We start from the raw sequence: 26,371 nt of genomic DNA on the forward strand, positions 1-26,371 counted from the left end.
TGAGGTTTCAAATTTTAGGCTGCCACTGACCTCGCAGATCGAATGCAGCTTTTGGCAGCAAAGTCGAGAAATCTTATTAAACTCACCCTTCATAAACCTTCAGAAAAAAAAATGATTAATGGTTCTGTAAAAAAAAATGGAGTCACTTAAAAAAAAAACTCGGCTTCAGTAGGCACACTGACTTGTTCAGTCACGGAAAAATGTAATACCAGAGGTTTTTTTTAAGAAAAATGCTCAATCTGTCAACTTGCATGACCAAAAATGTATGATAAACAGACTGACTTCATATGAGTCGGAAATAAAGCAAATAACTTTCAGCTTGCCGGGATGAAATGTGCATTTAATGCTGCAGTCGTCTTTCAATTGGTTTTATTGATTTTACACTGTCTCAGAACTGCCATTCTTCTCTGTAACATGAGTGAGTTTTCTACATATTTTTTGCATTATAAAATCACGTTTACAATTCCCCTTCTCATAAACCCGCCCAATAAAATGTTAATGGTTTTAAAATGCTTAATACCCATGTTGAAACGAAGCAGTTTGATCCATTGGTTGAGACCAGATTGTTTTATATATTTTTTTCTTCTGTGATTCTTGTTTTAATTGTTGTAGATGTTAGAATGTCTGTTTTTACTATGGTTTGTGCCAGGCACCAGTGAAACATTCTCTGATGGGTACATGATATTTTGTTGTTTAGTGAACTTTAAAATAAAGGAAGACTTGCATTTATATAGCGCCTTATCACGTCTCTCAGAAACACCTTAAAGTATTTCAGATCTAATAAATAACTTGGAAATGCAATGACTGTTGTTATCTAAGCAAACACAGCAGCCATTTTGTGCACAGCAAGATTCCACTAGTAGTAATGAGTTGAATCACCAGATAATAGAGGCTAAATTTGATTGATTTGCGCCCCCCTGTTAGCACCCTAAGAGGGCGCTAACGGGGCGCAAATTAACTAGCGCCTGGGTGCGGCGCTGCTAACGCCTCCCGCGAAATTCAGTGGGAGGTGCTAACCTTTAGCGCCCCGCTCGGACCCCGGCTGTAATATTGGGTGGCCCTTCCCCCCCCCCGGACTTACTGCCAGGGTCAGGGGGGCCTACCTGCGGCCGGGGTGGTGCTAGCTCAAGGGGAGGTGGCAGGTGGCCATTTTTGTTGCTGGCCGCCTGCCAGCACCTGCCCCCATTGCTGTCCCCGGCCCTCGTGAAGCCCCCCACCCCTGCGGGGTGCCGGCTGCGCTCCGTGAGCCCGGCACTCCTCTTGAGTGCCGGGCTCATTTGCCAGCACTCCCGATACCTGGTGGCCCAGTTGGGCGCCGGGACGCGCTGCGCCAGGCCCCTCCCCTTTAATAGTAGGAGGAAGGCCTGCAGTATTGCTGCGCGACATGCCGCAGTGAATGGCGCTGTGGCACATAGCGCCGCGATATTGGCTCGCAGCGCCCCAAGCGGGAGACGGGGCGCTTCCAGTAGCGCCCCTCCTCTCTCTCGGGGCGCTACCTGGGAAAATCGGCTGCAGGGGTGCTAACCTTTTTGGGGCGCTCCCCAATTTTTACCCCAATCAGTTTAAGTGGTGTTGGCTGGGGGAAGAATATTGGCCAGGGCCAAGGGATAGCTCCATACTGCTCTTCAAATAGTCATGGGATCTTTAAAGTCAACCTGAACCAACAGAACAGGCCGGTGGCACCTTAGTTTAATGTATTAGCTGACGGATGGCACCACCATCAATGCAGTACTCCCTCAGTACTATACTGGGATGTCAGCTTAAATTATGTGTTGAAGTCCTATAGTGGGACTTGAACACACAACATCCTGACATTAACATGTTAAATGCAAACTGTACATGGTGTGCATTTCATGGGGTTTAAGTTTTTTTTCTTCTCACACTGGACTGTTATAAACAGTTACATCATTTTGTGAGGCTTGTTTGTTCCTTGATATCATCTCGTGCAAAAAGCAGAAAAATCTTGCAGTTTAAAGGCCAAAATATTTCTGTGGTTATGCATGGTTTGCATTTCACATTTTAGATTATTTCAGTCCAGCTGCAGGATAGTTGGTTACTAGATTTATTCTTGCTGTCAGTCCAAGTTGGCTGACTGTGAAGAGTTGGAGTGATTTTTTTTTCTTTTTTTTGTTTGTGAGACTTGAAAGGCATCCCAACCGAGCTTCCTTTTGAGCTTCTATCTGCGCCTCATTATGTTTGTAATAGTAGGGCCTTAATGGAATCCTGTCCGTTTCTTTGTGCAACGCTGCCTGGAACAGAAAACCTTTACTGGATTGCCTCTGTACAGCACTGTGATCTGTTTCAAATAATCCATTAAATAAACAAGTTTCTTCAACAATATACACGAAGGAACCTGATGACCGATGTACTTCAGCATGGTATTTGTTAGGACGCAAATGCGGCGCATCCCTAATCCTGGGTATTCTCTGGAGCCTCTGAAGTGATGCTTTCCTTCCCTGCTTGTGGGGAAAGGTAAGATTTGGCACAGGGGGTCATGCTGCCTTTTAGTGGCTGGTTTGCAGAGCAGGATTGACTGAAGTAAAGGTGACAGCCAACCCTCCAGGGTGGGGTATACTGTGAAGCGCTGATGGATCTAAATAAAGAGGGAAAATACTTACCAGGATTTTATTTTTAACCTCACTATAGCTAATAGAAAATCAGAATGTGGGAGAGAGGGATTGGGACTGGCGTGTATTTCAATCCATTCACCAAGCCTAATTTTTTTTTTTAATTACGTGTGCGGCAGGAGTAAATAATGCATTGCAGCACCGTTTGGACAAGAAACGTTGGTTATACATTATTTTACATTCTGCAAAGGATTATGAAGTAGAAGTAACAGGATCGTTCATGGAATACATAGATGATAGGAGCAGGAGTAGGCCGTTCGGCCCCTCGAGCCCGCTCCGCCATTTAATGAGATCATGGCTAATCATCCAAATTCAGTACCCTGTCCCTGCTTTCTCCCCATATCCCTTGATCCCTTTAGCCTCAAGAAATATATCTAACTCCTTCTTGATTATATTTAATGAATTGGCCTCAACTGCCTTGTGTGGTAGAGAATTCCACAGGTTCACCACTCTCTGGGTGAAGAAATTCCTCCTCATCTCTGCCCTAAATGGCTTACCCCTTATCTTTAGACTGTGACCCCTGGTTCCGGACTCCCCCGCCATCAGGAACATCCTTCCTGCATCTAGTCTGTCTAGTCCTGTTAGAATTTTATAATTTTCAATGAGACCCCCTCTCATTCTTCTAAGCTCTAGCGAATATAAGCCTAATCGACCCACTCTCTCTTCATACGTCATTCCTGCCATCCCAGGGATCAGTCTGGTGAATCTTCGCTGCACTCCCTCCATGGCAAGAATATCCTTCCTCAGATAAGGTGACCAAAATACTCAAGGTGTGGTCTCACCAAGGCCCTGTACAACTGCAGCAAGACATCCTTGCTCCTGTACTCAAATCCTCTCGCTATGAAGGCCAACATACCATTTGCCGCCTTAACCACCTGCTGCACCTACATGCTTACCTTCAGCGACTGGTGCACAAGGACACCCAAGTCTCGTTGCACTTCCCCTTTTCCCAATCTATTGCCGTTCAGATAATAATCTGCCTTCCTGTTTTTGCCACCAAAGTGGATAACCTCGCATTTATCCACATTGGGCAGATGCATGGCAAATGCAGTATAATCACCCAACCTGTCCAGCCATACATCCTGATGAAAGGATTGTGTGTTCAGGTCATGGATGTTACTCACACTATCAGAGTTTAAATACAGGAAACTCTCTTTTAACCGGCAAAATTCAGGAGTAGGTTCAGGTAAGTTTTACTATATATTAGTGGCCGTGTAACCGGGGTTCCTGGATCTGTGGCCGTGTAACCGGGGTTCCTGCACCTGTGGCCGTGCAACAGGGACTCCTGGATCTGTGGCCGTGTAACTGGGGCTCCTGCACCTGTGGCCGTGTACAGGGCTCTCGTACCTTGGTAAGTATACCTCTCTGTAATCCGGACTTTTTGATCAACTGGCACCACGCCAGTCCCATCGATGCCGGATAAAAAAAGTTTCCTGTAGCACAGCGGAAGAAAAGCCTGTACATGGCATAGTCACAATACTCAAGCTGAGCTCACACTAGAGCGATGACTGGCTTTTTAAATCATTAGAATTCTCCTAACCCCTGAACGCTTGTCGCTTTTAAATATAATCATGTTTGCTACAGAATATCATCTGTGCTAATCATTCCCTGTACTCTGTACAACTCTAATTCTGAAATGAGAAAGGACAAAAGGGCAGAATGCATCCTGTCGGTTTTCATTAGGCGTTAACAGAAAGAAATTACATTCTGTTGCCGTCTCCAAAGTGCTAATGCTGGCCTAATGTGCAACTCTGGCTTAAATAATGATCTATTTCATGAAAGGGTAAATAAGTGGCAAGATGAAGCTGAGGTTAGATATCGCGAGCTGCTTGGAGACCGAGGCGATAGAAGTTGTCGGTGGTTGGGTAGCACTGGTTTTAATCTCTGTTTTAAAAGTCACGACTGTGCACAGTTTGACACCAGATTTCGTTCGCTTGGTGCCAACTGTTTTTATTTTTGTTTCCACATTTCATCTCCTTCCAACTCGTTCAGTTAAAAATCTTGTCGTTCCATCTCACTTTTTCCATGCTTCTTGAACAAGTCCTTCCATTGAGTGATGTCACGAACTGGAGATAATATGAGGTTGGCTGAGATTCTATCTATGACATCATAACATAACAGTCCATTTACTGTAGTCAGTAAAGATTATCATCTTAAGAAGGGAGCTACAACAGTTTTCTTGTTGAAATGCTATTAGTACTATAAGACATTGCTGTAATGGCCCAGATTTTGCTGGAGCACGCTCCGTTAGTTAGACTTTTTCCCTCACCCTAGACCTTGATGAACGACGGGGCCAATGAGATTTAAGGATTGAGAAAGAAACAGAAGGACAGACAAGGAAATAGGTTGAACTGGAGTCAAATAAGGTAGAGAAAGAGAAATAGAGAGGGAAAGAAAGATTGAATTAAGAGTGAGAGAAAAAAGCGACAGAAAGGAAAAGTAAGAAAAGAATTTAAAAATTTTAAATTTAAAATTTTAGGAATCTGTAACAACAATTTACTACCTGCAGGAATGAGACTCCAGAGTTTCAATTGTACCCTTCCTGGGCCAGAGAGGTTGAGTGGTATTGCAGGAATATAAATCTCATCATTAAAAAGGTAATTGCGCTGTTAAATACCAGCCCTAACTTTCTGAGGCGAGTTTAATGGGCAATTAATGTGCAAATGCAGCAATTTCATGAAAATCACGGGGAGGTTGAAGGCAAGATGCCGTTTTCGCGAGGCTAACAGCAGAGTAGCGCAAATCGTCCAGCGACTTGTGGTGATTCGCAATTCATGTGTTATCTCTTCCTTGCCACAAGTTGTTGAATGATTTACCAATGAGCGCCATTAAACTCACTGTTGTTTTGGCAGCATCTCTGGCCCATTATGTTTTTCAGGGGAATTTTTGTGCTCGTTAAGGTGAAAGATGTTAGCGCTGGGCCCTTGAGTCCTTACCTCTACTGCTCAGCAGAACTGGGAGAGGATCTTGCCGTCAGGTGAGCTGTCTCCTGGGCTGCCCTGCCTCCGGTATCAGCTGCTGTTCACTCATGTTGGATGTTTCACCAGTGCAGAATTCCCAAGCTCACTGTCTAACCCATGCGGAGTGCCAGTGTCTGTGCCGGTGCTTTAGAGGGGTGGAGTGCGTGACAGTGCATCCTCGGGAGGATTGTTCTGCTTCAGTCTTTTTCAGCAGAGTCTAAGTGCTGAGAAGAACCTAGAGAAAAGGGACAAGAGTTAGGATGCCACTCAGAGGCTGGACATTAGCAGATGACAGTCTTCAGAATGCGACTTGAAGTTGTGATGCTTGCTGAATGTTGAGGTGAATGGAGGATTACAAGTAATATGCAGACACCCTGCTTGAACAAATTGCCAGCCTCTCCTTCGTCAAGGCTCATGGCTTAACCCGGACCAATAATCTCCAGGGCTTCATGCTCCAGGGCTTGGGTGAGGGCTACGATGTTGGGTGCTTCTCCCCCGGCCTTGCTCTTCTCCCTCTCTCATTATGCACAGTCTTGTCCTACAGAATGAGAGTCTAAGTTAGTGAGTGGCTGTTGAAAAGGAAAGTGGTGATGTGTAGGGCTTGTGCATATACGTACTGAGAGCTGGAGAAGAAGCAAGATGGAACCAGGATGGGGAGCTGATGAATGGAAAGTCAAGTGTGTGGAATGTGATGTGAGGAAGGAGTTCTCCAGTCACAGCTCCCTTGTTCTGGGATCCCATTGCTACCCCGTTCACCCATCACCCCTGTGCTCGCTGACTTACATTGACTTCCGGTTAAGCAACGCCTCGATTTTTAAATTATCATCCTTGTTTTCAATTCCCTCCATGGCCTCACCCCTCCCTATCTCTGTAGCCTCCTCCAGCCCTACAACCATCTGAGATCTCTGCGCTCCTCCAATTGTGCTCCACCATTGTCTTTCAGCTGCCTAGGCCCTAAGCTCTGGAATTCTCTGCTTAAACCTCTCCGCCTCGCTACTTCTCTCCTCCTTCAAGTCACTCCTTAAAACCTACCTCTTTGACCAAGCTCTCTTTGGTCACCTGTCCTAATATCTCCTTATGTGGCTTGGTGTCAAATTTTGTTTGCGAAGTGCCTTGGGACATTTTACTACATTAAAGGCTCTATATAAATGCACGTTATATATAGATATTGGGATTATGGCCCTCTTGGAAAAGTTAGCAACCCTCGCCTAGGCTGTTTTTAATAGCAATGACAAAACACATAGCTCCAAATGACTCTGCAGTGTTCACCGCACCCCTATTTCCTGGCTTCCACGCAAGAAAGTAAAAACCCAGCAAAGAGATGAAAGGGGGTGGCTTGAAATCTCATTCCAGCCTTGTATAGTGACTGCCTGGTGGAACTGCACATTGTTATATTACTGGACATGAACTGAATGCCCAGCTTCCTTGATATCCGAGTAAAGAATGGAAAGTGATTTTTACAAGCTTAGAAACAATTAAGTATTTTGTTCATTTTCTATTGCTTGAACTTACAATGATTTGTCAATCAGTCCGATCTGATAATCCTTTGTGAAGTTCCAGCTCTTCAGTTTTATCTGTTTGACTCTTTTTAAAGGAGTGAAAGTGATATTTCATTCCTGACATGAAATATTCATTGAACATGGCAGTGGGGATCCATCTTTACTTAAAAGCCCTGGTGGCCAGTCATCAGGAGGGGCTCAAAGCTTAATATCTAATTAAACATCACATCCGGAAGATTAGGATGATTCACGGCTGACATTTATCACTGTGTAGTTGTTTTTGTGGTGCTGTATGTATTAGGGGGTTCACTGAAAGGGCTGCGTCTAATTTGCACAGCGGTAATTATACAGATTAGGAAAAGCGGCCCTAGGTTATCAATTAAAATCCTGTGAAATAAATTTAAATCTTTTACATAAATATCTTTTCAGACGAATTCCAGGATCTTGTTCCAGTCAGTTTTTACTGATAACCCAAGAGATGGTTTTAAATTGTAGTTTAACATCTTATCCAAAGGATGACGCCCCCATTAACGCAACAATCCCTCATTACTGCACTGGAGAGCCAGCCTAGATTATGTGCTTCAGTCCTGGAGTAGGTTTTGAACTCTCAACCTTCTGACTCAGTGGTTGTAACTGAGCCACGCCAACATACAGAACTAGCTTGTACTTGCAATGTATATTTCCCACTCCGCTAGAGTTTTAATTATTTAGCTAAAGCATATCGTAAAGAGGATAGATGATTAAGAAGCATGCACAATTTATTGTGCAGATGACCGTAACTCACTGACTACTGTCGCTCATAAGTTATCAGTGAGCCTGTTCTAGGGATATAAATTCTACTCTTCTTGTGTATCCTCTCTTTGTTGAGAATTCCTTTTGGAGCCCAGTTGAAATATAAGTCCCAGAATTATAAATAGATTTTGCAGACTCCTCAATTAGCAGCAATTTATTGTAAAATACCGAGTGGATGAAACCTGGATACACGTGTTCTTTCATTTCAGCAGATTAAAAAAACAATGTTTGGCCTTAAATTACACGTTGGATATGAGTCTAATGAACGCTTAATAAATTGGTATCAATTTCCTTCCTAATACGTTAGTGGAGATAATAACCTATTTAACACTGTCAGAATAGCAAAGGAAGGAATTTCATATGAATGCATTAAGTATTACGTAATTTCAAAGCTTGTGATGTCATAATAAAGAGGGAAGCGGGGCGGGAAATATTTACCTAAAAGTTACATTCTTATATTAAAAAAAAATCTTTTCAATGCTTTCAAAATTATTCTAAAATGCACTTGGGCTGCTGTTTTAAAAAAAAACAATGCCCCCATTCACAACATTAAAGTGCCCAGAGAAATGTGATTTTTAAAATTCTAATGGACCAATTATTGATTTATGGAGCCAATTGTTTTAAGATCAGTAACTGGTTGCAAAAAATAATAGCTTGAGTTTAAAAGCTGCAAGTGTTTTACCCAAGTTGTTGATTCGAGGATTTCCAATATGGCGGAACACTCTCTGACGAAGAACGAGAGCTGAGCGATGTATTGTGGGAAATATTAAAATACCTTTGTGCCTTCAGATCCACTAAATTCAAACAAAAGCAATTTTAATGCTATTTTTTAAAACAAATTTCAACAAATTGTTTAAATACAACACTCAGTAAATCTTGAATAGTCGAGCTTGACCTTTGCAACTCATTTCTGTTTTTTTCACTCACCTGACTGTAAGTGACATTCTACAATTACCGCTAACGATTCTCTGTATCGAGACTGATTAATCACCAGTGTAATCTCACTGAATGTGGAAGCAAGTCGGACTTGGATGCTAGTGTTGTTCACTTGTTACTGACACAGTGGTTAATGAATGCAACTAGGTAGATGAAATACCATCCATTAATGTAATCTTTGTGTAGCCATGAAATTCCATTGGAGCAACCCATTTATATTGTATGGAGCGCCAAACAACCAAACCAGTTGTACCAATTTACATTTATATAGTGTCCCTCATGTAGTTGAACATCTCCGGGATCTTTACAGTAACGAGAAGATGCCACCAAATAGGAAGCAAGACTGTTTAGTTGGGGATCCGAATGTGCATCAATGAGATATGTTTTTAAGGCTGTTTTGAAGGACTGGCAAGAGATAGAAAGGTGAGGTGATGTATATAGAGAGTTCCAATCAGCAGGATCATAGTGACTGAAAGATTATTTTCTGATAGAGGATGTGGTGGGGTGGTGAGGGGGGGAGAGCAAGCAATGCATCGGAGTTGGAGGAGCAGAGGATGTGTAAAAGTAGAGAAGATTGCTCAGATAGAGTGGGATGAGACTGTGAGGGATTTGTAAAGTAAGACTTTGAGGTTTGTGCAGTGGGGGTGTGGTGTCATGGAGATTGGCATGGACAAGGGGGTGTTGGGAATGTGGGACTTTGGGCAAGAGGGTTTGAGCTGTGGAGTTCTGGATTAACTGGAGATTGTGATGGTCAGAGGAGGGGACTTGGGAAATCAATTCTAAAGTGAGGAACTTCTGGATTAGGGTTTCAGCAGCAGAATGAAAGAGGCATGGGCTCAAGCAGGCAATGTGTGAGCGGTGGAGGAATGTACTTTTGGCAAGTGACTGGATGTGGGGTAAGAAGGACATCTTGGGGGTCAAGCAAAATGCTGAAGTTTCACAACACCTCATTCAGTCAACAGCGTGGAAGATTATTAGAGCTGGAGCTCAAACATGTGGGTGTTTGCAGGAACCATTAAAGATTTTTGTCAACATTGGGCATAAAGAAATTTTGGCTCATTAAATTTTCCATTGTACAGAATTCAAGTGAACCAAACTATTTTCATTGTATATACAAATACACTGGACCTGAAGCACTGGTATAAAATTCCTGATGCAAGCATAACATGTGCTCCAATTATGAGTTTTAATGCTGAGCACAGTAAATGTTGTCGGCTGCTGCCAAATGTCACCAAGCACATTTGCAAAGCCCTATTAGTTATGTAATAGAATACATGTTTCTGTGAATTGTTTTGTATTGGTTTTGTATAGCTGGAGTTGCTGAATGCACAATTTAATGGACTGTAGTAAGAAAAGTTTCAAATTGTCTATTTTTATCTGCAATTTGCAGAACCCTGATCCCATCAGTACTTGCAAACTAGGTATGTTATTTGTCAGGACCAAGCTGTTTTTTATTTTCCTCGGGGTGTTGCAATTAATTGGCTCTTAGAGCCCAGCCCAATTCAGTGTGTATTCTGTATTGTGCTAAAAAGCCTGTATTCGGCCCTTCCCCAGTCAATTCATTTTTTGCAGACCGTTCTAAACGTGTGACAGTCGGAATTTTTCTTTGAACAGATGATATGATCGGTTCCCCCCCCCGCCTCCCCCACCCATCTCCTCATTCACTAGTGCAGATGCAAACCTGTTGAGAATCAGCATGACCATGACTGGTTCATTTTAACATAAACTGAGCGGGCTTCAAATAAAAAAAACCCAACTCTATCTGTTGAAAAGTGAGTTGAAGAACTTTGGGAGGTTTGGGGATGAGAGGCAAAGGAAATTACATTGTTGACTTGTATGGCCCGGCCTCTTCCCATTTTTCCCAAGTACATGCCAAGCTAGTTCAGGGAAGTGTCAGCGAGAGATATAAAGATGTAAAGTCATAGAGTTATACAGCACAGAAAGAGGCCCTTCGGCCCATCGTGTCTGCGCCAGCCATCAAGCCCTGTCTATTCTAATCCCATTTTCCAGCACTTGGTCCGTAGCCTTGCATGCTATGGCGTGTCAAGTGCTCATCCAAATGCTTCTTGAATGTTGTGAGGGTTCCTGCCTCTACCGTCCTTTCAGGCAGTGAGTTCCAGATTCCAACCACCCTCTGGGTGAAAAAGTCTTTCCTCAAATCCCCTCTAAACCTCCTGCCCCTTATCTTGAAACTATGCCCCCTGGTTATTGACCCCTCTACTAAGGGGAAAAGTTCCTTTCTATCTACCCTATCTATGCCCCTCATAATTTTGTACACCTTAATCAGGTCCCCCCTCAGCCTTCTCTGCTCCAAGGAAAACAACCCCAGCCTGTCCAGTCTCTCTTCATAGCTGAAGCGCTCCAGCCCAGGTAACATCCTGGTGAATCTCCTCTGCACCCTCTCCAATGCAATCACATCCCTCTTATAGTGTGGCAACCAGAACTGCACACAGTATTCCAGCTGTGGCCTAACTAGCGTTTTGTACAGCTCCATCATAACCTCCCTGCTCTTATATTCTATGTCTCGGCTAATGAAGGCAAGTATCCCATATGCCTTCTTAACCACCTTATCTACCTGTCCCATTGGCTTCAGGGATCTATGTGCATGCACGCCAAGGTCCCTCTGATCCTCTGTCCTTCCTAGGATCCTACCATTTATTGTGTATTCCCTTGCCTTGTTAGTCCTCCCAAAATGGATCACCTCACACTTTTCAGGGTTAAATTCCATTTGCCACTGTTCTGCCCATCTAACCAACCCGTCTATATCGTCCTGTAGCCTGAGGCTTCCCTCCTCGCTATTTACCACTCCACCAATTTTCATGTCATCTGCGAACTTACTGATCATACCTCCTACATTAATATCTAATCAGTAATGTACACTACAAACAGCAAGGGACCCAGCACCGATCCCTGCGGTACACCATTGGACACAGGCTTCCAGTCACAAAAACAACCTTCGACCATCACCCTCTGCCTCCTGCCACTAAGCCAATTTTGGATCCAATGTGCCAAATTGCCCTGGATCCCATAGGCTCTTACCTTTTTGACCAGTCCCCCATGCGGGACTTTGTCAAAAGCCTTACTGAAGTCCACGTAGACTACATTAACTGCACTACCCTCATCCACACACCTAGTCACCCCCTCGAAAAATTCATTCAAATTGGTTAGACATGATCTCCCCCTGACAAAGCCATGCTGACTATCCTTGCCTCTCCAAGTGGAGACTAATTCTGTCACTCAGAATTTTTTCCAATAATTTCCCTACCACTGATGTTCGGCTCACTGGCCTGTAATTACCTGGTTTACCCCTACTACCCTTCTTGAATAATGGTACTATGTTAGCTGTCCTCCAGTCCTCTGGCACCTCCCCTGTGGCCAGCGAGGTTATGAAAATTTGTGAAAATCTCCTCCCTTGCCTCACACAACAGCCTGGGATACATCTCATCTGGGCCTGGGGATTTATCCACTTTTAAGCCCGCTAAAACCGCTAGTACCTCCTCCCTCTCGATGCTAATTTGTTCAAGTATATCACAATCCCCTTGCCTGATTTCTATGCCTACATTGTCCTTCTCCATAGTGAACACAGATGCAAAATATTAATTTAAAACCTCACCTACATCTTCCGGCTCTACACACAGATTGCTACTTTGGTCCCTAATGGACCCTACTCTTTCCCTGGTTATCCTCTTGCCCTTAATACACTTATAAAACACCGTGGGATTTTCCTTTATTTTGCCTGCCAGTGTTTTTCCATGCCCCCTCTTTGCTCTCCTGATTTCTTTTTTAAGTCCCCCTGCACTTTTTATACTCCTCTAGGGCTTCCACTGTTTTTAGTCCTGAATTTAAACAAGGGGAATTATGATGCCATGAGACGGGAACTGAGTAGGTCTGATTGGACAACGTTCCTGGGAGGACTGGAGGTAGATAAACAATGGCAAACATTTAAAGATAGAATGACAAAATTGCAAAAATTGTTTATACCAATCTGGCATAAAAGGAAATCTAAAAAGGTGACTCAACCGTGGATAACAGGGGAAATTAGAGACAGCATAAAATCCAAAGATAGGGCGTATAAAATAGCCAAAAAAGCGCCAGAGCGGAAGATTGGGAACAGTTTAAGATAGAGCAAAGGAGGGCAAAGGGCATAATCAAGAGGGGCAAAATAGCTTACGAAAACAAGCTGGCGGAAAATATAAAAACTAACTCCAAAAGCTTTTATAAGTATATCAAAAGGAAAAGACTGGTGAAAACCAAAGTTGGTCCATTGCAGTCAGATACGGGGGAATATATAATGGGAAATAAGGAAATGGCAGATCAACTAAATGCATACTTTGGGTCAGTCTTTACGAAGGAAGACACAAAAAACCTCCCTGGGATATCGGGAAAAATAGGGACATTGGCAAAGGAGGAACTGACGCAAATCAATATCTCTAAGGATATGGTGTTAAGGAAGCTAAAGGGATTGAAGGTGGACAAATCCCCAGGGCCTGATAACATGCATCCTAGGGTACTGAAGGAGGTGGCCCTAGAGATAGCGGATGCACTAAGGATGATTTTTCAGAATTCATTAGACTCGGGAACAGTGCCGATGGATTGGAGGGTAGCTAACGTTACCCCACTATTCAAAAAGGGGGGTAGGGAAAAAGCAGGTAATTACAGACCTGTAAGCCTTACATCAGTTGTGGGCAAAATGCTGGAGTCCATCATTAAGGATGAAATAGCGGAGCACTTAGCAAATGGGGACAGGATAGGACAGAGTCAACATGGATTTACAAAGGGTAAATCGTGCTTGACTAATCTATTGGAATTTTTTGAGGGAGTAACTGGTAGAATAGATGGGGGAGAGCCAGTAGATGTGGTGTACCTGGACTTCCAAAAGGCCTTCGATAAGGTCCCACATAAAAGATTAGCATGGAAAATTGAGGCTCATGGGATAAAGGGGAAAGTTTTGGCGTGGATAGGGAACTGGCTGTCAGATAGAAAACAGAGAGTTGGAATAAACGGCTCATTTTCTGAATGGCAGGCAGTAACAAGTGGGGTACCACAGGGATCTGTCCTGGGCCCCCAGCTGTTCACAATTTACATTAATGACCTGGATCAGGGAGTCGGATGCAGCATTTCCAAATTTGCAGACGACACTAAACTAGGAGGGGGGGTGGGCTCAGAGGAAGAGACCAGGAAGCTCCAGAGCGATTTGGACAGACTGGGCGATTGGGCGGATAAATGGCAGATGCACTATAATGTGGACAAGTGCGAAGTTATCCACCTTGGGTGCAGGAACGGGAGGGCAAATTATTATTTAAATGGCAATAGATTGGGAGAGGGGGAAGTACAGAGAGACCTGGGTGTTCTTGTACACCAGTCACTGAAGGCGAGCATGCAGGTGCAACAGGCGGTCAAGAAGGCAAACGGTATGCTGGCCTTCATAGCAAAAGGGTTAGAATACAGGAACAGGGATACCTTGCTGCAGCTGTACAGGGCACTGGTGAGACCACACCTCGAGTACTGTGTACAGTTTTGGTCGCCTCATCTGAGGAAGGATGTTCTTGCCATGGAGGGGGTGCAGCGGCGATTCACCAGGCTGATACCAGGAATGGCGGGAATGACCTATGAGGAGAGACTATGTAGTTTAGGGATGTACACACTGGAGTTTAGAAGATTGAGAGGGGACCTCATAGAAGTGTATAAAATTCTGACAGGTCTAGACAGACTGGATGCAGAAGGAATGTTTCCCTTGGCGGGTGAGAACAGAACTAGAGGACATAATTTAAGGATAAGGGCTAAACCATTTAGGACAGAGATGAGGGGGAATTTCTTCACTCAGAGAGTGGTGAACCTGTGGAACTCATTGCCACAGAGGGCAGTGTATGCCAGCTCATTAAATATATTTAAGAGGGAATTAGATATATTTCTACGGGCAAAAGGGGTTAAGGGTTACGGAGAAAAGGCGGGGACGGGATACTGAATTAAAGGATCAGCCATGATCTCATTAAATGGCGGAGCAGGCACGAAGGGCCGAATGGCCTACTCCTGCTCCTATCTTCTATGTATCTATCTATGTATCTATGTATCTGCCAAAAGCCTCTCTTTTTTTCCTAATCCATTCTTGTATATCCCATCACATCCAATGTTCCCTGGACTTGTTGGTTCCACCCTTGACCTTTACGGGAACATGCTGGCGCTGTACTCTCTCTATTTCCTTTCTGAATGACTCCCACTGCTCTGATGTGGATTTTCCTACAAGTAGCTGATCCCAGTCCACTTTGGCCAGATCATGCCTTATCATATTAAAATCGGCCTTCCCCCCAATTTAGAACCTTTATTTCCGGTCCATCTTTGTCCTTTTCTGACTACCTTAAATCTCACCGAATTATGGTCACTTTCACCAAAATGCTCTCCTACTGACAATTCTACCACTTGCCCGGTTACATTCCCTAGAATCAGGTCCAGTACCACCCCCTCTCTTGTAGGACTTTCAACATGCTGGCTCAAAAAGCTCTCCTGGATGCACTTTAAGAATTCCGCACCCTCTAAGCCTTTCACACTCTGGCTATCCCAGTTAATATTGGGGAAGTTGAAATCCCCTACTATTATTTCTACACTTCTCTGAGATTTGCCTACATATCTGTTCCTCTATCTCCCCCTGACTGTTTGGGGGCCTATAGTACACTGCCAGCAAAGTGCTTGCCCCCTTTTTGTTTTTAAGTTCTACCCATATGGCCTCAGTAGAGGAACCTGCTAAGATATCATCCCTCCTTACTGCAATAATTGACTCCTTGATTAATATTGCGACACCCCTTCCTCTTTTACAACCCCCCCTGTCTCGCCTGAAGATTCTATACCCCGGAATATTGAGCTGCCAGTCCTGCCCTCCCTCAACCATGTCTCTGTGATAGCAACAATATCATACTCCCATGCGTTCATCAACACCTTCAATTCATCTGCCTTACTCGCAAGACTCCTTGCATTAAAATAAATGCCATCCAGCCTTGCCATACTCCCTTGTGCCGTTACATATTTGCTCTGCCTTCCAGACTGACTTGTTTTTTCCTCTATAGTTGGCTGTGCATCACCCCCTACTATAGCTCCACTCCGTATCCCATCCCCCTGCCAAGTTAGTTTAAACCCCCCCCGCAACAGCACTAGCAAACCTCCCCACAAGGATGTTGGTGCCACTCCGGTTCAGGTGCAACCCGTCCGACTTGTACAGGTCCCACTTTCCCCAGAAACAGATCCAGTGATCCAGGAAACTAAAGCCCTCCCTCCTGCACCAACTCTTTAGCCATGCATTAATCTGCTCAATCCTCCTATTCCTATACTCACTCGCACGTGGCACTGGGAGTAATCCAGAGATTACAACCTTTGAGGTCCTGCTTTTTAATCTGCTACCTTGCTCACTAAATTCTTGTTGCAGGACCTCATCCCTCTTTCTACCTATGTCGTTGGTACCAATGTGAACCACGACCTCTGACTGTTTGCCATACTTTTAATTTAAAAAACTCTTACCTCAAATTTAACCCCTTGGATTCTCGCTCTCCCGAACTACCTTAACTATGAACTACCTCAAAAGAAATAAACTTAAAATTGAAGAAAAAAAAGCACTCACCCACTACTCACCAATCAGCTTCTTCCCCTGCGCCGGCGTCACTTTCTGTACTGTTGTAAGAAGTCACACAACACCAGGTTATAGTCCAACAGTTTTATTTGAAATCACAAGCTTTCGGAGCGCTGCTCCTTCATCAGGTGAAGTGGAGAGATGCATAAAGACACAGCTTATATAGTCAGAGAATAATGCCAGATGATTACAGGTAATCTTTCTAACTGCCATTTATCACACCTCGGCAGAGAGATAATCACAGCGATCAAAGGTGTGATTGGTGTCCAAACAGGTTAGTCAGGAAAACATTACATCAAAGAACAATGAGGTGGGGTCACAAGGGGTCAAATGTTGCAGATGCTGGGGTCTGTATGAAAAACAAAAAACAGACAAAAAAACATTTTTTTTGACTGAAAATCACAGCAGGTCCGGCCGCACCTGTGTAGAGAGAACAAGCCAACGACGACTCGAGTCTGGATGACCCTACATCAGGTGGGGTTACATGTAGCGTGACATGAACCCAAGATCCCGGTTGAGGCCGTCCTCATGAGTGTGGAACTTGGCTATCAGTTTCTGCTCGACGATTTTGCATTGTCGTGTGTCTTGAAGGCCGCCTTGGAGAATGCTTACCCGAAGATCGGAGGCTGAATGTCCTTGACTGCTGAAGTGTTCCCCAACTGGGAGGGAACACTCCTGCCTGGCGATTGTTGCGCGGTGTCCGTTCATCCGTTGTCGCAGTGTCTGCATGGTCTCGCTGATGTACCATGCTCCGGGGCATCCTTTCCTGCAACGTATGAGGTAGACAACGTTGGCCGAGTCACATGTCTGTTTTTTGTTTTTCATACAGACCCCAGCATCTGCAAAATTTGACCCCTTGTGACCCCACCTCATTGTTCTTTGATGTAATGTTTTCCTGACTAACCTGTTTGGACACCATTCACACCTTTGATCGCTGTGATTATCTCTCTGCCGAGGTGTGATAAATGGCAGTTAGAAAGATTACCTGTAATCATCTGGCATTATTCTCTGACTATGTAAGCTGTGTCTTTATGCATCTCTCCACTTCACCTGACGAAGGAGCAGCGCTCCGAAAGCTTGTGATTTCAAATAAAACTGTTGGACTATAACCTGGTGTTGTGTGGCTTCTTACATTTGTCCACCCCAGTCCAACACCGGCATCTCCACACCATTTCTGTACTGTGACGTCACTCTCGAATTCTGCCGCTGCTCGACTGGGCCTGAAAATCACCGACCTTTATTTTCTCCCACAGCCGCTGCTGCCTGTAATGTGCTTTTTGTTTCTAACTTATTGGTGACATTCAACTGGAATGCAGTCAACGAACTGTGACACGCTGGCATTGTAATGCGTCATTACATACTAAGTACTGGAGTCCTGCCAGTTTACATTTCACACTTGTAACTCGAAGTTGATCTAAATTGTGATTCCATTGTAAATATAAACTGACTAGACTATTTTGTGAATGTAATTTCTATGCCCCCTCAAATGCCACATGGTTCAAATTCAGAATGTTGAAATGTGTGAAACCCGGATTCTGTCCACTCCGTGTGAATGGGGCAAGTCTCGCAGAAAGGATTGTATTCCAGCCCAGATACATGAGATTTGAGGATTGCGAAGTGTATTAAAAATGCTTGAATATATTCTAAAAATGGAAAAGCAGTTTTTAAAACGGCAGTTACCATGAGCTGATCTCCTATCCACCAATTCCAAAGTATTATTAGCACCAGGTGTAATATAGTTTGGAGTACAGGAAACTTTGTGTTATCCGGAGGCTAACTGTCTGGAATGCTCGAGCCACCAGCAAAAATCAGGAGCCGTTTTCGTTAGGTTTTTTATCTTCTCGTTGCTTTTTTCCTCAACAGTCAAGCTCTGCAAGGTCTGCTGAAGCTGTTGCTAAGCTACAGAGACGCTACAGAGATGCTTGGACTGTTTAGAAGCTGTTGCTAAGCAACAGGGTTTGTTAACAGATACGGAGCTCAAAAGCTTCCGTATCTTTCAACATTAGCGCTGGTGTGTCCGGCAGTTTTGAGGGAACGGCAACAGCTCAGTCCCGTCGGTGCCGGATAGCACAAAGTTTCCTGTACTTGGTTATCCCAGGAGAGGGATGGGCATGAGGAGAGAGATAATAGAGGAAAAGATTAAACATGGAACAACAACAACAACTTGTATTTATATAGCGCCTTTAACGTAGTAAAACAGGCGTATTAAAAGACACAAAAATTGACACCGAGCCACATAAGGAGAAATTAGGGCAAGTGACCAAAAACTTGGTCAAAGAGGTAAGTTTTAAGGAGCGTCTTAAAGGAAGAAAGAGAGGCGGAGAGGTTTAGGCAGGGAATTCCAGAGCTTAGGGCCTAGGCAACAGAGGGCACGGCCACCAGTGGTTGAGCGATTATAATCAGGGATGCTCAAGAGGGTAGAATTAGAGGAGCGCAGATATCTCTGGTGAGCTGAGGCAGGGGCGGAGACGGGCGATGTTACGGAGATGGAAATAGGCGGTCTTAGTTATGCCGTGGATGTGTGGTCGGAAAAGCTCATTTCGGGGTCAAATATGACACTAAGGTTGCGAACAGTGTGATTCAGCCTGAGACAGATGTTAGGGAGAGGGATAGAGTCAGAGATGGCTAGGGAATGGAGTCCGAAGACAATGACTTCGGTCTTCCCAATATTTAATTGGAGAAAATTTCTGCTTATCCAGAACTGGATGTCAGACAATTTAGAGACCGTGGAGGGATCGAGAGAAGTGGTGGTGAGGTAGAGCTGGATCTCGTCAGCGTACATGTGGGAACTGACACTGTGTTTTCGGATGATGTCACCAAGGGGCAATATGCAGATGAGAAATAGGAGGGGGCCAAGGATAGATCCTTGGGGGACACCGGAGGTAATGATGCGGGAGCGGGTAGAGAAGCCGTTGCAGGTGATTCTCTAGCTCCGATTAGATAGATAAGAATGGAACCAAGTGAGTGCAGTCCCACCCAGCTGGACTACGGTGGAGAGGCATTGGAGAAGGATGGAGTGGTCAACCGTGTCAAAGGCTACAGACAAGTCAAGAATGATGAGGACGGATAGTTTACCTTTGTCACAGTCACAAAGGATATCATTTGTGACTTTGATGAGAGCCTTTTCGATACTGTGGCAAGGGCGGAAACCTGATTCGAGGGATTCAAACATGGAATTGTGGGAAAGATAGGCACGGATTTGGGAGGCGACAACACATTCAAGGACTTTGGAGAGGAAAGGGAGGTTGGAGATGGGGCGGTAGTTTGCAAGGACGGAGGGGTCAAGGGTTGTTTTTTTGAGGAGAGGGGTGATGACGGCAGATTTGAGGGAGAGGGGGACAGTACCTGAGGAGAGAGAACCGTTAACAATGTCAGCTAACACGGGAACCAGAAGAGGAAGTTGGGTGATCAGTTTGGTGGGAATAGGGTCGAGGGAGCAGGAGGTGGGTCTCATGGACAAGATGAGTGCGGAGAGGTCATGAGGGGAGATTGGCGAGAAACTGGAGAAAGATGTGAGTTCAGGGCTCGGGCAGGGGGGAACCTTAGAGGAAGTTTGACCCGGTGGGCTAGGGGAAGGAAGGGAAGTGGCAGAGGCAGCTGAATGGATGGTCTCAATCTTAGAGACAAAGAAGTCCATGAGCTGCTCACACTTGTTGTTGGAGGTAAGGGTGGAGGAGATAGGGGACAGGGGTTTAAGAAGACGGTTAGCAGTGGAGAATAGACGTCGGGGTTTATCTTTGCTTTCCAGAATGATTCGGGAATAGTGAGCAATTTTGGCAGACGAGAGCAGGACCCGATAATGCTTTATGTGGTCCAGCCAGGTCTGGCGGTGAATGGCTAAACCAGTTGTCCGCCATATCTGTTCAAGTCTGCGTCCCTTGGAGTTAAGGGAGCAAAGATGAGGGCCGTATCACGGGGGACGGCCAGGACGAGAGAGAATAATTGTTTTAATAGGGACTAGGGCATCAAAGCTGGTGGTGAGGGTGTGGTTGAGCAGTTCGGCAGCTGCAGAAATGTCAAGGTGAATGGAGAGTCAAAGGCTGGACAGTTGGGATTTCATAAGTTCAGTTGTAAGAGAGTTAGGAGAGTTTTTTCCAGGGGCGGACACAGAAGGAAGTAGGGTTGGGGGCTGTTGGTGGAAGGGGGATGTGGATGGAGAGCGATACGAGGAAGTGGTCAGAGATGGCCTTCTCTGCGATTGACACAATGGGAGTAGCGAGGCCACGAGAAATTACAAAGTCGAGGTGGTGGCTGTGAATATGGGTTGGGGAGTTTACACGGAGGGAGAGATTAAGAGAGGATAAGAGGCTAGTGAACTCAGAGGAGAGAGAGCGTGATGAATTGAGATGCAGAGTATGTTGGAGAACATGGCAGTAAAAAGACAAGGCTATCATAGAAACTTATGCGGTGAAATTGTGCTGAGTTATTTTAAATGGGTTTATAATTCTGTTAAAATAACAAAGAAATTGCAGATGAGTACATTAAGTATTCATATGCTCATATCACATAATACAGTTTCACCCATTAGTGTCCGGAAGAATGAATAAAGGAGATGTATTGATTTATCTGGTAATAATCTTCTTCTTAGGCAGTCCCTCGGAACCGAGGATGACTTGCTTCCACATTAAAAATGAGTTCTCAGGTGACTGAGTCCAATGTGGGACCTACAGTCTGTCACAGGTGGGACAGACAGTGTTTGAAGGGGCGGGTGGGTGGGGTGCTTGCGTTGAGGTGCGCTGCTTGCGCTTGGCTTGTGCTTGCTCCCAGCGAAGAGACTCGAGGTGTTCGGTGCCTTCCCGGATGCTTCTCCTCCACTTTGCGCGGTCTTGGGCCAGGGATTCCCAGGTGTCAGTGGGGATGTTGCACTTTTTCCTGTAAACTGGTGGCACTGAAGGTACTACATGGTCAGAACTTTGATATTCTTTCAGGCCCTGCTTTTTAAATGCAATATTCTTCCACTATCAGCGGTGTCATTGAATGCCAACAAAATACAGCACCACACTGGTAAGAATAAGAATTGTAAAGGAAATTCCCAGTGGTATTCGTAAAATTTATAACGGGACCTCTCCGCTGAATTGATAACAGTAATCTAACCTCAAGAGGAGCTCAGCTCGCGATTTACGATGACATCAGAACCCCTCGATTGGATTTACTGCGTTGTAATTCTTTGAAATGTATTCCCTGCCCCCTCTACAAAATCATTTAAAATGGCTTTTATTCCCCCTCCCTGCATAGACTGTTGATGGCAGCTTCAGAAGGTGGAGGGCAGGACGGGCTGGGCCCACAGACTGTTCCACAGAGGTGCATCAATATCAAACAGGAGCTGCAATTTCACCAGTGATGGCTGACCATGTCAGTTTGAAATCTCCCACCCAGCATCTAGCAGCCCTCCTGGATATTTAACAAAGAAATCCTCAAATCGTTTAAATGGAATTAACTGCATTTTGGAATTCAGTTCTTATTCCTCTGTAATTGAATATTAAAATTTCTGTTCCGTTTCTAATCTGCACTTGGTGTAAAGCACAGTTGTAAGTATAAGGGTTATTTTGTATAACAATGTGATTAACCCTAATCCTGTATTAACCTATTTGATCAAAGTGTAGTACAAAGGAAGCCTTTGTAATTGGGGCTAAGCACCTGCAGTCCTGAGATAATCCTCAGTGTATGACTGGCTTCCACACATTCTTAGATCGGGTGAATCTTTTAAATAACTAATGTATTAGGCATTTACGTTATCTCTGATTTGGGTCACTCTGTCATTCTTTGAAGTCACCGGGCGATACAACTCCTTAATTAGTGTTAAGAGATCAGTTATTCTCTGCCCATTGCTGTCAGCTGCAGAATTTTCGAGATAAGACGATCAGTGTTTCCTCCCATCCTGCTGTTCTTTAAATAAAAGCTTCAGTTCAAAGCCCAGGGAACTGGCTTTTCTGTGTGTGTGTGTGCGCGAGCTTCCTTAAAATTAATTTCTACTTATGAAACCAGATGCAGTGTGTGTGATCATGAAGGTATACTGATTCTATGGCGCAGTAAGGCCTATATCCTTTTGTTGTAAAGAATATCTTAAAGCAAATAAAGCATCAAAATGTGACCTTAGCATAGGTTTCATATGCATATTTAATGCAGGCCAAATGGCCTATTTCTGTGTTGTAGATTCTATGCAGTTCAATTTGTACAAGAATCTCGGCCTCCTTTCTACAGGAGAGATGTGCCATTGACTTGACTGCTGAATACCTCGCCGAGATGCTAAACAAATTCACACTGACTCGCCAGCAGCACAGCTTGTCTGCTCTCAAATACTCAGCTGGTTTGCTTCAGGAGATGCTCTGTTTTCCCAATTTACACCATATGGGTACAGCAGGTTTCATGGAGATATGCGTCAACTATACAGTAGCAGAATTACTTGTCTGCTTTTACCTAGTGTGTAATGTGTAATGTACAGATACCGTTGCTATCATTGCTCTTTGTGAAACATAGAAACATAGAAACATAGAAGATAGGAGCAGGCCATTCGGCCCTTCGAGCCTGCTCCGCCATTCAACGAGATCATGGCTGATCACCCAAACCCTAGCACCCGGTCCCTACACCGACAGCCATCCCACCCAAGCCCTATCCCCGTAACCCCACGTATTTAATCCCCCCTAACACTAAGGGTCAATTTTTATCATGGCCAATCAACCTAACCCGCACATCTTTGGACTGTGGGAGGAAACCGGAGCACCCGGAGGAAACCCACGCAAACACAGGGAGAATGTGCAAACTCCACACAGACAGTCACCCGAGGCCGGATTTGAACCCGGGTCCCTGGCGCTGTGAGGCAACAGTGCTAACCACTATGCCACCGTGCTGCCCTCAACAGTGGCTTCATGTACAAAAATGAAAAATTAACTATTATTGACCGCCTTATCATCATGGCTAAACTGATTGTATTCTCAACTCGTGGGATTCAATGTGCAATCAGCTAGAGCATGTTCTGTGCTTGTACATAATTTGAATGTTAGATTTAGATCAGAGCAGCTGAATTGTGAATATGATGCCTGATGTTGCACACTTAACCCGAGTTGAATCCCAGGTAGCTTTTTGTTGAAAAGAGAGATTTATAGAGCTTCTCCATGGAGCCTGGCACAGTCTCCAAGCATAGCTGGGGTAACCTAAACTGAGGAAATCCCCTGGTGTGTCTTTAATTTTCTTCTTCTCACCTTTTGTGAAAAATGAGTGGTATCTTGCAAAGCTGAAGAGGCCGATGGAGAGCAATTGGCATGTGATGTGGGACATGTAACATCACAATGGGTACTTGATGTTGGAGGAAATATTTACATTTTAACATTAAAACACACTTTAGGGATATATAAAAAAAATGTATAGGGCTATAATTATTCAGTGGCTGTAGAATTTCCTATTAGGGTGTAAGCTGTTAGTTCTCAAAACACATTTTTTGATGGCACAACCCCATCTACTGACATTCTCATCACATCCGCCAATCCTTTTCTCTCTCCAGTGATCATGTTGTATTTATGGCCGTTCAGTGTGTCATACATGAGCTACATGGAGTAGACTGACTATCTGCACCAAGTTTAGCCCAAAAGCAAAGATGCAAGCGAAGTTCATGTTTTTTAAAAAGCGTCATTTAATCTCCGGTTCAGAAAGTGTAAAAACCATGTGAGATTCATTCGTGTTGTGTACAATGTCATTTGAACCCTTCAATTAGATTAATGCTTTGCATCCAAACTCAAATTTAGAATAGAAATGAGGGTTCTCCCCGGGTGTATGAAGGATTCATCACAGGCAGCGATAAGATATAATGAAGATTTCCATGAGCAATGTGGTCACCCAACTCGTCAATGGAATATGCATAAGCTCATTAGTGGTAAATTCATATTATGGGACTGCCCAAGACATGTTCTGTTTCTAACATCTGATTTTTTTAAAAATTGAAAGTGTTTTTGTAGCTCAGTCATTGAATCAGTTGAAACTATCCTGTACCGTCTGTTGTTCTGATATCAGTCCAGGTAATTTTTTTATTGCGACTCTTATTGGTAACTGCACAGGATTGTTAAGAGATTCACAATCATCCTAAAGCCACCCGTTTCATTCACATGAGAGTTACGAAGAGTGTGAAGATCTTTTGCTGGGGTCAGGTAATGAAGAAACCATAATTGAAGTACTGGCGGTGGGGGGGGGACAAAAAACAGGCTTGATAGCTGAACTGTCTTCTTTTTCCAGCGTTTTGTTTTATTCTTAACTATTTCAGGTGTCTATTATTCTTTGAAAATGCAGGATATTATTAGAATTGTTATGTGCCTATTCATTGCATCCTTGCAGTATGCATAGAACGATTATTTAAAAAAATACCCTTTATTTTCTTTAAGAGCTTGATGATCATCTTTCTTGTTTTCATAAACCACAAGGCATTGTAACACATTTGTCAGATTCTTTGTATTCATGTCTTTTCTTAAAGGGGGTTCATAGTAATTTCTGAGAATTTTATGTAGTGGTTTTAAAATATGAACATTCTCCATCACTGAACATCTGGAAAAAGGATGATGTCTTTTGTTTTGCTGTAATTTCAAATTGCTGAATACCGTACTACACTGTACAGAACCACAAAGCACTTCTCATGCAAGCTACTCTCGAAATAAATATACCACATTTTTATTGTTTTCAGGTTGGTGTTTTTTTTTAAATTGGGGGATCATTAAAAAAATCTTTTTTGGGGGGAGATCTTTGCAGCGCCGTCTTACTTGAAACTGCGTGTGTTGTGCATTTCTTGTTTTGTTAACTGCTAAAATTTGCAGGATCTAATTTTCCCAGTTGCGACTTTTCCGACACAATGAGAATTTGAAACGACCAAATCTAATTTGTAAGGGTTAAAACTGTGATTAGAAAAGGCTAATTGAAGTAGATGAAAAATTAGAAAACATTGTGTAAGAATGGATTACAATGTGACATTGTCTGGATTCATAAAGGATATGTTAATGTGGCTATGGACCAGCAGAAAGCTGTGCAAACCATGTTGTATTGGAATGGACACATTATTATGCTGATATGTTAATACCAGCTCCTCTTATTCACTGCAAAGCAAGGATGTGCACAACTGTGGAACGTCCTTCATTTAAGCTCAAGAGTAATCAGTGGAATAATCTAGAGATTCTGCACACTTGAGTGCTTGCAGTTTCAGATGGTCAATGAAAGAGATAATAGTATTTTTTTTTATATAAAGAGATAATAGTATTAGCTGTCTGAGACTTTTGCTAGCATGCATCCAGACTGCAGCTAATAAACATGATTGCTGTTAAAGTGAAAAAAAACACACTTCATTCAGTTGACATGAACTCGTATTGAAATATCAATAACATGGGGACGACCCATTGGGTTTGGGGCTCAGGAGCTTATTCCCCACTCCCGATAGTGTGTTTTTATCTTAAACAGAATTTGTAACTGATCTGGCAAGCTGTGATAACTGTGTCTGGTAAGCCCATGATATTTTAGCTGTACTTACCTAAGTGGATGTTGAAGCAAATCAGTGCTGTCTTTCAACACACCCTGGCTCAGAGTGGTCACAAGAAGGTGCCAGAGAATGAAAATGTTACGCTAGTGTAGGGAGCTTTTTGGGTTGAACTTGCATTGTGCAGTGTTGGTAATGAATGTGCTCACACATTTCTATGAAATTCTTTGGCCGCTATTTAAAAAAGAAGGCATAAACCCATTAATTTTAAATGGCACTGATGTATTTGTTATGAATATCGCACAGCGCAGTTTCATCCCATTTGTTTAAGAACATTTAACCAGGGCACATCTTTGGGTTAAACATCATTTGAGGCCCTCGTAGTAGCACAGAGAAAAATGCAGTTAAGGGGTAATTTCCCAAGTACGCATAACAACGAGCAGCCTCCACTGCCAGTACATGTTAAAAAACTGTGGGCCCGTTGCCCATAGCTCTCC

The 26,371-nt window shown here is 43.8% G+C and overlaps 1 protein-coding gene and 1 long non-coding RNA gene across 5 annotated transcripts in view; both read left to right on the top strand.

Moving 5' to 3' along the window:
• The window catches only part of ttc28 (tetratricopeptide repeat domain 28), an 859,201-nt gene that overhangs the window by 216,165 nt on the left and 616,665 nt on the right, over positions 1-26,371 (top strand). The gene's annotated exons all lie outside the window — the stretch shown is intronic.
• LOC147104279 (uncharacterized) lies at positions 1,541-25,089 on the top strand. The gene is made up of 2 exons (XR_015072296.1): positions 1,541-2,472; positions 21,665-25,089. It is a non-coding gene; the product is annotated as an uncharacterized LOC147104279 (long non-coding RNA).

This window comes from Somniosus microcephalus, chromosome 19 (genome assembly GCF_052327205.1).
Source record: "Somniosus microcephalus isolate GS21.2 chromosome 19, FLI_Smic_1.0, whole genome shotgun sequence".
Taxonomy (NCBI): domain Eukaryota; kingdom Metazoa; phylum Chordata; class Chondrichthyes; order Squaliformes; family Somniosidae; genus Somniosus; species Somniosus microcephalus.